Source organism: Prionailurus viverrinus, chromosome D4 (genome assembly GCF_022837055.1).
Source record: "Prionailurus viverrinus isolate Anna chromosome D4, UM_Priviv_1.0, whole genome shotgun sequence".
Classification (NCBI taxonomy): domain Eukaryota; kingdom Metazoa; phylum Chordata; class Mammalia; order Carnivora; family Felidae; genus Prionailurus; species Prionailurus viverrinus.
Window position 1 is genome coordinate 34579042 of NC_062573.1, and position 13044 is coordinate 34592085.

The window sequence follows — 13044 nt, forward strand, 5'->3', positions numbered from 1 at the left end:
ATCAAAACCACACTCAGGTATCACCTCACGCCAGTCAGAGTGGCCAAAATGAACAAATCAGGAGACTCTAGATGCTGGAGAGGATGTGGAGAAACGGGAACCCTCTTGCACTGTTGGTGGGAATGCAAATTGGTGCAGCCGCTCTGGAAAGCAGTGTGGAGGTTCCTCAGAAAATTAAAAATAGACCTACCCTATGACCCAGCAATAGCATTGCTAGGAATTTATCTAAGGGATACATGAGTGCTGATGCATAGGGGCACTTGTACCCCAATGTTCATAGCAGCACTCTCAACAATAGCCAAATTATGGAAAGAGCCTAAATGTCCATCAACTGATGAATGGATCAAGAAATTGTGGTTTATATACACAATGGAATACTACGTGTCAATGAGAAAAAATGAAATATGGCCTTTTGTAGCAACGTGGATGGAACTGGAGAGTGTGATGCTAAGTGAAATAAGCCATACAGAGAAAGACAGATACCATATGGTTTCACGCTTATGTGGATCCTGAGAAACATAACAGGAACCCATGGGGGAAGGGAAGGAAAAAAAAAAAAAGAGGTTAGCGTGGGAGACAGCCAAAGCATAAGAGACTGTTAAAAACTGAGAACAAACTGAGGGTTGATGGGGGGTGGGAGGGAGGATAGGGTGGGTGATGGGTATTGAGGAGGGCACCTTTTGGGATGAGCGCTGGGTGTTGTATGGAAACCAATTTGACAATAAATTTCATATATATAAAAAAAAATAAAGGTTGCTCTTGTTACGTGACATCATTCAGAACTATTTTTCTTATTAAACTGTGTGCAAATAAACACTTAACAAGTCAAATGAAATCAGTATTTTCAAAGACATCTGAGAGGCTATTATTAAGGTAATTAAGATAAAAAGAAATGCTAAGGAGTAACACCTATCTTTGGGAAAGTATATTAGCAAAATTAAATATAATAATAATTTCAGTGCTACAAAATAAAATGAAAGACATCTCTCTGAAAGAAACACGCAAAACAAAAAGACCAACAATTAGGTGAAAAGGGATCAAAACATTTGAGAATACATTTTTTAGTTTAGAGATCTTGTTAATGATGATTTCAACATGAGACAAAAAGCGGAAAGTAGGAAACAAACAAAAAATAAATGAATAGTAGCAGAAAAATTTCTAGAATGCAAGAATTTCTCAAAAGCATTGATTGTCTTCCTGGAAAAAAAAGGAACTTTTAGGAATACAGAAAACACGAGTCTAAAATTTCCTGGAGTGTTAAACATAATCACATACAATGGAACAGAACTACAATCACATCAGTTCTCTGAGTAGCAGTTTTAGAAGATTGATGATGTGGATTGTGCCTTTAAAATTCTAAGGAAAATTATTTTTACCCCAGAATTCCTATTTCAACCCCACACTTTATACACTTTCAGAGTAAAATAGGGATAGTTTCTGAAACTTGAGTTCAAAAATGTCCTTGCACTCAATCATTTCTTAGTTGCTAATAGGAGATTTGATTTAGCAAAGTGAGGGGAAAAATAAGAAAGTGTGCAGTCATCAGGTCTGTAAGAACTAGACCCAACACAGGGGGCAGGTGAAGGTAGTCCTAAATTTACTGATCTCCAGATTATAATAGTAAAGGTTTCCAAGAGAGAAGTATACAAATTAAAAATTTGTCATGTCACATAATGACCATTTGTGTTTGTGTGTGTTGTGATAACCTTAACATTTACTCTTAAACACTTTCAAATATACGATACAGTACTATTAAGTATAGTTACTAGACTGTGCATTAGATACCCAGAATCTATTAATCTTATAGTTAGCTTTTGAAAGTTTTAACCAACATCTCCCCATTTCCCCTAACCACAGCCTCTGGCAACCACCATTCTATTCTCTATTCTCTACTTCTGAGTTCAGTTTTTTCAGATCCCAGTGTAAATGAGAACATACAGTATTTGTTTTTGTCTGTCTGACTTACTTCACTCTGCATAATGTGCTCAGAGTCCATCCATGTTGTCGCAAAAATCGGGATTCTTTCTTTTACACAGCTGAATAATATTTCATTTTGTGTGTGATGTGTATGTATATATATGTGTGTGTACATATATACGTATATACATGTACATAAATGTACATGCACACAAACACACATTTATATGTATTTACATAAATGTATTTTCTGTATGGCTCTTTGGGCTATCTATTTGGCTATCTCTAATAGCTAATAAATAAACTAATAGCTAGCCTAGTTTAGCTCCTTGCTTTCATTGAGCTTTCCTATTATTTACTTACCACCAACATTGCCATTGTTTCTAATGGCACTCTTAGGCTTCAATTTCCTACACTCTGTTCTATTTAAAGTCAATCTGACTCTCTCCCTGAGCCAAATCTCTGAGTCAGTGCTCTGGAATTGGGTATGTCAATGGTGGTTTGCTTCTCTCATACTGATACCTCAACTTGACAAACAGAACGCTGGCGAGAATAGTAGCCTCTGGTCTTCTTAGATGGCTTCCCCAAGTTTGGGACCTCTGCCCTATGAATGAACTAAGCTGAGGGAAATCAATGGTTCAGTATTCTTGACCTGCTGCGCCTGAGGTAGACTTTCACCTTAGGAATAAGTGATAGAATGGAATTCCTACCTTTCAGGTATAATTATCAAGAATATAGATTCTCCAACCCTCAAAGAAGGGCATTGAGGAATGTTGACAGCTTGTCCCTCCCATGGAGATTCCATAGCCATGAATTGGAGCTGGGGAAATTGTAAGCCCGTCTTTGTGCCAACATTTGCTTGGAATGGAGCTTCTTTGCCACTTGTTTGTGGGTGAGGGTGAGTGAGAACAACTCACAGCTCCAATGCCACAGATCTCACTGTACTTAAAAAGATTTACTAGACTATCGCGAATAAATGTTTATTCGTTTGTTCTATGCCTCTAGGACTATTTCCAGAGACTTCACTTTTTTCAATTAAGTTTTTCCAGTTATATCTCTTTCACTCAGATTTGAGTCCATGGACCTCCCCATTCTAGATATGGATTCTCCACCACCTGAGAGATTAGTTGCTGGTTTTGTGATAAGATTTTCATTTCTTTTTAGGTTACACATTCTTTGGGGAAATAGTCATTAGTGCTCCTTTGAATGACAAGGCATCTCTCACATAAAACTTTATGATAAGTATGTGTGGAGAGAATTAATTAATTATGAGAAATTCCCTCATTTCTTTGCTAATTAATACTGTAGCACAATTTATGCTTAAAGGAATTTTAAAAAACTACATTATGTGAGTATCTGTGTGTGCAAAACAAGAGAGACAAATATTACTTCAGCCACTTCCCAGGTCAGATGTCCTTAGATACAAATATAGGATACTCCATTATCTTATGGATACAGTCACTTATTCTCTGTATCTAAAAGGGAAAGAATTTAAGAAAACATGAATTTTCTTCTTGTTTTAGATCACCTTATTTCATAAATTAAATTTAGGATATTTAAAAAAACATTGGTAGAATGTTCTCCATCTCTCTTTAAGTAATTTCAGTTACTCCTGGATTTGGCTATTAATTTGTGAATCTAGATTTTCAGCATCATTGTGAGCTTTTTTTCTAGTGAGAAGTTATGAATTACTGGCTATGAGCTACGGAGTATAGTCTATTTTGAACCCAACATCTCATTTTTTTATAACTACCACATGGTAAAATTATTTATTAATTTACAAAAAAATATGAGTCTGAGAAAATAATATTATTAATTATAGCTGGAAATACAGAGAAAACAAAAAGAAGTTCAATAAAAAACATTTGAACAGCATACTTAAACTGAAGTGGCAAGGAATGCCAATGAAGTTCAGTAAATCTAAATATTCAATCATGACAAAATTAACAAATTGTGGTGTAATTTCCAGTGGAGTGCCATAAGTAAAAAGAATGAATGAAATAACAGCTACCTACAAGAACATTAAATGAATCTCATAAACATAAATTTGAACCAGGGAGTCAAAAGTAAAATAGTATGATTTTGTTCATAAAATGTTCAAAACAAGGCAAAGCACACAATGTGATCTAGAAAAAACATTCACAAATCATTTAAGTAAAAAGAAAACTAAGGGAAAGATTACCAAGTGACCTGAAATAGTAGTCACACGTAAAGCTTAGTAAAGTTATATACAGGGTATTAAAGGGAGGGTTTTATTATCAAAATTTCCCTTTCAGTATAATGTTCTAAATTCTTCATTGGCTTTTACAATCTTTGTATATATATTCTAAATTCTTCATTGGCTTTTACAATCTTTGTATATATAATGGATATTTTTCCTAAAATCTGTAAAACATTTTAAAAGGAGAAGTTATATCTGATCTTTGAGTCACTTGGAAGAATGCGATCCTGTGAAACTTCATGTCTAATGACATTTTGACGCACTAGCAGGCATTTTCGGAAGCAAACAAGGAGAGTGCCAGTTCACACTGCGCTCCTACTTAATCCCCACTGTGTTAAAACCTCATTTTATGGCCCCATGTGTATTTACAAGTACAATTTTGTTTTTGTGAGTACAATATTGTCTTCATAGCTTTATGCCTTTGAGTTAGAAGGTCTGCCCTTAATTGTGTTTTCTTTCCTCAGAAAGGCGTCCGCTTTTATGAAATGGTACCACATTAGTAAAGCATACATACAGTGAGGGCTTAATTAGGCTGTTTATTTTGAACCACGCTCCCAAACTGTTCTGGAGAGAACACCAAACTCTTAAAAATCTAAACTTTCAACCAAAGGCATACTCGTGAGGTATCAGGTTTTCTTTTAGGTAACTCATTTCAAAGAGTATTTCATTGTCAAGAGACATGATTTTTAGTTCTTTTTAAATGTGTATGTGATAAAGTTATGGAAAAAGAGGAAGCTGAGAAACAGAGAGATAAAAAAATCCAGGAGTATGAGGGGAAAATTAGAGAACTAAGTGATACACTAAAAAGAAATAATATACGCATAATTGGTATCCCAGAGGAGGAAGAGAGAGGGAAAGGTGCTGAAGGGGTACTTGAAGAAATCATAGCTGAGAACTTCCCTGAACTGGGGAAGGAAAAAGGCATTGAAATCCAAGAGGCACAGAGAACTCCCTTCAGACGTAACTTGAATCGATCTTCTGCACGACATATCATAGTGAAACTGGCAAAATACAAGGATAAAGAGAAAATTCTGAAAGCAGCAAGGGGTAAACGTGCCCTCACATATAAAGGGAGACCTATAAGACTCGTGACTGATCTCTCTTTTGAAACTTGGCAGGCCAGAAAGAATTGGCACGAGATTTTCAGGGTGCTAGACAGAAAAAATATGCAGCCGAGAATCCTTTATCCAGCAAGTCTGTCATTTAGAATAGAAGGAGAGATAAAGGTCTTCCCAAACAAACAAAAACTGAAGGAATTTGTCACCACTAAACCAGCCCTACAAGAGATCCTAAGGGGGACCCTGTGAGACAAAGTCCCAGAGACATCACTACAAGCATAAAACATACAGACATCACAATGACTCTAAACACGTATCTTTCTATAATAACACTGAATGTAAATGGATTAAATGCGCCAACCAAAAGACATAGGGTATCAGAATGGATAAAAAAACAAGACCCATCTATTTGCTGTCTACAAGAGACTCATTTTAGACCTGAGGACACCTTTAGATTGAGAGTGAGGGGATGGAGAACTATTTATCATGCGACTGGAAACCAAAAGAAAGCTGGAGTAGCCATACTTATATCAGACAAACTAGACTTTAAATTAAAGGCTGTAACAAGAGATGAAGAAGGACATTATATAATAGTTACAGGGTCTATCCATCAGGAAGAGCTAACAATTATAAATGTCTATGCACCGAATACCGGAGCCCCCAAATATATAAAACAATTACTCATAAACATAAGCAACCTTATTGATAAGAATGTGGTAATTGCAGGGGACTTTAATACACCACTTACAGAAATGGATAGATCATCTAGACACACGGTCAATAAAGAAACAAGGGCCCTGAATGAGACATTGGATCAGATGGACTTGACAGATATATTTAGAACTCTGCATCCCAAAGCAACAGAATATACTTTCTTCTCGAGTGCACATGGAACATTCTCCAAGATAGATCATATACTGGGTCACAAAACAGCCCTTCATAAGTTTACAAGAATTGAAATTATACCATGCTTACTTTCAGACCACAATGCTATGAAGCTTGAAATCAACCACAGAAAAAAGTCTGGAAAACCTCCAAAAGCATGGAGGTTAAAGAACACCCTACTAACGAATGAGTGGGTCAACCAGGCAATTAGAGAAGAAATTAAAAAATATATGGAAACAAATGAAAATGAAAATACAACAATCCAAACGCTTTGGGACGCAGCAAAGGCAGTCCTGAGAGGAAAATACATTGCCATCCAGGCCTATCTCAAGAAACAAGAAAAATCCCAAATACAAAATCTAACAGCACACCTAAAGGAACTAGAAGCAGAACAGCAAAGGCAGCCTAAGCCCAGCAGAAGAAGAGAAATAATAAAGATCAGGGCAGAAATAAACAATATAGAAACTAAAAAAACTGTAGAGCAGATCAACGAAACCAAGAGTTGGTTTTTTGAAAAAATAAACAAAATTGACAAACCTCTAGCCAGGCTTCTCAAAAAGAAAAGGGAGATGACCCAAATAGATAAAATCATGAATGAAAATGGAATTATTACAACCAATCCCTCAGAGATACAAACAATTATCAGGGAATACTATGAAAAATTATATGCCAACAAACTGGACAACCTGGAAGAAATGGACAAATTCCTGAACAACCACACTCTTCCAAAACTCAATCAGGAGGAAATAGAAAGCTTGAACAGACCCATAACCAGCGAAGAAATTGAATCGGTTATCAAAAATCTCCCAACAAATAAGAGTCCAGGACCAGATGGCTTCCCAGGGGAGTTCTACCAGACGTTTAAAGCAGAGATAATACCTATCCTTCTCAAGCTATTCCAAGAAATAGAAAGGGAAGGAAAACTTCCAGACTCATTCTATGAAGCCAGTATTACTTTGATTCCTAAACCAGACAGAGACCCAGTAAAAAAAGAGAACTACAGGCCAATATCCCTGATGAATATGGATGCAAAAATTCTCAATAAGGTACTAGCAAATCGAATTCAACGGCATATAAAAAGAATTATTCACCATGATCAAGTGGGATTCATTCCTGGGATGCAGGGCTGGTTCAACATTCGCAAATCAATCAATGTGATACATCACATTAACAAAAAAAAAGAGAAGAACCATATGATCCTGTCAATCGATGCAGAAAAGGCCTTCGACAAAATCCAGCACCCTTTCTTAATAAAAACCCTTGAGAAAGTCGGGATAGAAGGAACATACTTAAAGATCATAAAAGCCATTTATGAAAAGCCCACAGCTAACATCATCCTCAACGGGGAAAAACTGAGAGCTTTTTCCCTGAGATCAGGAACACGACAAGGATGCCCACTCTCACCGCTGCTGTTTAACATAGTGCTGGAAGTTCTAGCATCAGCAATCAGACAACAAAAGGAAATCAAAGGCATCAAAATTGGCAAAGATGAAGTCAAGCTTTCGCTTTTTGCAGATGACATGATATTATACATGGAAAATCCGATAGACTCCACCAAAAGTCTGCTAGAACTGATACAGGAATTCAGCAAAGTTGCAGGATACAAAATCAATGTACAGAAATCAGTTGCATTCTTATACACTAACAATGAAGCAACAGAAAGACAAATAAAGAAACTGATCCCATTCACAATTGCACCAAGAAGCATAAAATACCTAGGAATAAATCTAACCAAAGATGTAAAGGATCTGTATGCTGAAAATTATAGAAAGCTTATGAAGGAAATTGAAGAAGATTTAAAGAAATGGAAAGACATTCCCTGCTCATGGATTGGAAAAATAAATATTGTCAAAATGTCAATACTACCCAAAGCTATCTACACATTCAATGCAATCCCAATCAAAATTGCACCAGCATTCTTCTCGAAACTAGAACAAGCAATCCTAAAATTCATATGGAACCACAAAAGGCCCCGAATAGCCAAAGGAATTTTGAAGAAGAAGACCAAAGCAGGAGGCATCACAATCCCAGACTTTAGCCTCTACTACAAAGCTGTCATCATCAAGACAGCATGGTATTGGCACCAAAACAGACACATAGACCAATGGAATAGAATAGAAACCCCAGAACTAGACCCACAAACGTATGGCCAACTCATCTTTGACAAAGCAGGAAAGAACATCCAATGGAAAAAAGACAGCCTCTTTAACAAATGGTGCTGGGAGAACTGGACAGCAACATGCAGAAGGTTGAAACTAGACCACTTTCTCACACCATTCACAAAAATAAACTCAAAATGGATAAAGGACCTAAATGTGAGACAGGAAACCATCAAAACCTTAGAGGAGAAAGCAGGAAAAGACCTCTCTGACCTCAGCCGTAGCAATCTCTTACTCGACACATCCCCAAAGGCAAGGGAATTAAAAGCAAAAGTGAATTACTGGGACCTTATGAAGATAAAAAGCTCCTGCACAGCCAAGGAAACAACCAACAAAACTAAAAGGCAACCAACGGAATGGGAAAAGATATTCGCAAATGACATATCGGACAAAGGGCTAGTATCCAAAATCTATAAAGAGCTCACCAAACTCCACACCCGAAAAACAAATAACCCAGTGAAGAAATGGGCAGAAAACATGAATAGACACTTCTCTAAAGAAGACATCCGGATGGCCAACAGGCACATGAAAAGATGTTCAGCGTCGCTCCTTATCAGGGAAATACAAATCAAAACCACACTCAGGTATCACCTCACGCCAGTCAGAGTGGCCAAAATGAACAAATCCGGAGACTATAGATGCTGGAGAGGATGTGGAGAAACGGGAACCCTCTTGCACTGTTGGTGGGAATGCAAATTGGTGCAGCCGCTCTGGAAAGCAGTGTGGAGGTTCCTCAGAAAATTAAAAATAGACCTACCCTATGACCCAGCAATAGCACTGCTAGGAATTTATCCAAGGGATACAGGAGCGCTGATGCATAGGGCCACGTGTACCCCAATGTTCATAGCAGCACTCTCAACAATAGCCAAATTATGGAAAGAGCCTAAATGTCCATCAACTGATGAATGGATAAAGAAATTGTGGTTTATATACACAATGGAATATTACGTGGCAATGAGAAAAAATGAAATATGGCCTTTCGTAGCAACGTGGATGGAACTGGAGAGTGTGATGCTAAGTGAAATAAGCCATACAGAGAAAGACAGATACCATATGGTTTCACTCTTATGTGGATCCTGAGAAACTTCACAGGAACCCATGGGGGAGGGGAAGGAAAAAAAAAAAAAAAAAAAAAAAAAGAGGTTAGAATGGGAGAGAGCCAAAGCATAAGAGACTTAAAAACTGAGAACAAACTGAGGGTTGATGGGGGGTGGGAGGGAGGAGAGGGTGGGTGATGGGTATTGAGGAGGGCACCTTTTGGGATGAGCACTGGGTGTTGTATGGAAACCAATTTGTCAATAAATTTCATAAAAAAAAAAAAAAAATGTGTATGTGTCTGTGTTTCATTTTGTACCTCCTTTTACAAGATTATAAAGTTCCTCAGTGTAGGGTGGTGTCTTTTTTATTTGTGGTTTTGGTTGCTTTCCCCCCCCCCCTACATTTATGGCTCAGTACTTGATAATTACAGGGACCTAAGAGTGATGTTTGAAATTAAAGTGAAGTTACATAGTTTTAAGGACAAATTGAACAGAGATGCAGAGGGACATTCATGAGCCTCTCTTCGCCTTCCGCTCACAATAATTCTTTGCCTCCCCAAACAGAGATATGAAATTTCTTTGTGGGTCATAGTTGCCTAGGGCAGTGTTACCTGGTAGAAATATAAGCTACACATATAATTTTAAGTGTTTTAGTAACTACATTAAAAATGTTAAAAAAATCAGGTTCAATTTGTTTTAATAATAGATTTTATTTAAGCCAGTATATCCAAATATTATAATTTCAACATATAATCCATACAAAAGCTACTAAGTTGTTTACATTACATTTCATACTAAATCTTTAAAGTATGTATTGTATACTTATAGCCCATCTTAATTTGAACATTAAACAGTCAATAGAAAAACTGTGGTTGTATTTAAATTTCATAAAATTTATATTTGAAAAAATAGCTACATACCCAAGTTGTTTCGAAAAAATATGTATTTTCCAATAACTGAATTAAGTATATGAAATTATTCTCTGATATTTGCTCCACTCTCATAAAAATAGTATATCATATGTAGAAGAAGAGATGGAAATTTGAAGCAAAATTATACCACTTTCAAAACTAGATATCTTTATAAGTAAATTCATGAACTCTTGTTTCAACTTGGTATTACTAATATTAAATATAAAAATATATCATGAATTGAGGGGCATGTGAGTGGCTCACTTGGTTAAGCATCCACTTCATCTCAGGCCATGATCTCACAGTTTGCAGGTTCGAGCCTCATGTCGGGCCCTGTGCTGACAGCTCAGAGCCTGGAGCCTGCTTAGGATTCTGTGTCTCCCTCTCTGTCTGTCAGTTCCCTGCTTGTGCTCTGTCTCTGTCTCTGTCTCTCTCTCTCAAAAATAAATAAACATGAAAATTTTTTCTAAAAATAAATAAGTATATAAAAATAAAAATATATCATGAATTGAAAAAATTAAATTTATTAGTGTCAAAAAAGTATTCTTCATCTTTTTTCCTTTAGACACATAGTCAATTTATATAATTCTATTATTACAGTGAAATCGTCTGCAGTTTGGTCTTCTGCATAATGTATAAGGACTTTATTGTTGATTTATATTGTAAAAAATATTAAGGTCAACAGAAATGTCTGAACTTTTCTAGCTTGGTCACAAATAAGTTTTTCCTTTCCTTGGATATTCAAATTTAGCTTGTTCATAAGCAGTGTGATAGTAGTGAAAAATATAAGCTGCATTACCATTAGATTATTTATTTGATCATTAAATATTTTTCAAGCATTATTTGACTTCAACAAAACCTTTTTTAAATTTTTCAATGTTTATTTTATTTATTTTTATAATTTTTTAATGTTTATTTGTTTTTTGAGAAAGAGAGACAGAGTGCGAGAGGGGGAGGGGTAGAGGGAGAGGGAGACACAGAATCTGAAGCAGGCTCCAGGCTCCCAGCTGTCAGCACAGAGCCCAATGTGGGGCCCAAACCCACAAGTAGTGAGATCATAACCTGAGTGGAAATTGGATGCCAAACCCACTGAGCCACCCGGGCTCTCCTGACTTCAAAAAATCTTAAATGGACTTAACAGTACAGTTGCTCTTTACAAAACTCTTTCACAGCTTACGAAAGTATTTTAAACTTTTCTTTATTTCTACAATTTGATTAACTGGACATTATTTCTTACATTTGCATGTACATACTAAACAATTTAAACAACTGTATCCATTTAACCTTTCATAGTCTCATTCAAAGAGTAAATACAAATTTTAGTTTTCAATATATACCATGTAGCAAAAATGGAAACATTAGTCTCTTGTTTATAAATTCCATTTATCCAGATTTTCTACCTAATGTAGCTGAAACATTGTGATAGAGTTTCTTTCTTTCTTTCTTTCTTTCTTTCTTTCTTTCTTTCTTTCTTTTGTTCTTTCTTTCCTTCCTTCCTTCCTTCCTTCCTTCCTTCCTTCCTTCCTTCCTTCCTTTTTTTCACATGAGGCTGGAATTATTTTTGATACATGCAAAATATTAGGACATATCTGTGACACGAATTAAATTATTGGTTATAAATTCATGACATTTTTTCATAAATATGGAAGTTCTTTAAAACAAAATGTATCCAAAGGATTAATGAAGCAATATCTGTCCTATCACATAACTCATTTAACTTTAAAGTGAAAAAAAAATAACTTGCTATTTTTCACATTGGGAATGTGTTGTATTTTGAAACTATCAGAAAACTCATATTCTGAGAAATAACTTGGTGGCTACCTGAAGAAATTTTACTTTTAAAAAGTCTTTATAATTTTCAAACAAAATTTTCATAACTGAAATAGCATTTTTTTTTACCATCTCTACATTCATAGAGACAATTGTCTTTTACATGTGACAAGTTAGCTAAGCCAGATCCCCAAGCTATTCAATCAAACATTAATCTGGTTGTTGTTGTGGATGTATTTTGCAGATGTAATGTAATTAATGTCACTGATCAGTTGAGTTTGAGGGAAGTTATCCTTTTTAATCTTGCTGGACCTGAATCATTCAGTTGAAAGGCCTTAAAACATGTCTGAAATTCCCCTAAGGCAGACAGAGAAGAACAGAAAGAGACAGAAAGTCCACCTGTAGACACCTTTTACCTGTACCGGTAATTATAAGTTCTAGTCTTCTGGTCTTCCCTTCTTGATTGGCCTGCCATTGGGATTTAGACTTGCTTAGCCAGCTCTCACATTTATGTAAGGAAATTCTTTTACTTTTCTGTCTCTCAATCTCTCCCTCTCTTATTCTCATTCTCCCCCCCCCTTTTTTCTCTCTCTTCTTTTTTCTCTCTCTCCCTCCCCCTCTTTCCTCTCTTCCTCTTTATGCATATATGTATATATCTATCTATAGCTATATCCATATACACACATACACATGTAAGCACATTGTATATGTATAGTCTCTATATCTCTCAGATATAGATGTAGATATAGATATAGATATACAGATATACAGACACACACACACACACACACACACACACATATACATCTCCTCTTTCTCTAGTTGACCCATGACTAATATAGCATAGGAATGTTTTTAATTTTATGTAAGAATTCAAACCATTTTGTAGCTGGACCAAGTTACAGGCTCAGATATAGTTAACAAATATTTTAAAATTACTTTTGGATATTTAATTTTGATTTTAGAGATAAGTTTGTCAATGCTTTATGTCTGTAGAAAAGAATCTTCTGTCAAATTTGCTATACGTTTGGTAAAGTCTCAATATTTTCCTCCATTACGCACTTAAATATTTAAACAATAATCATA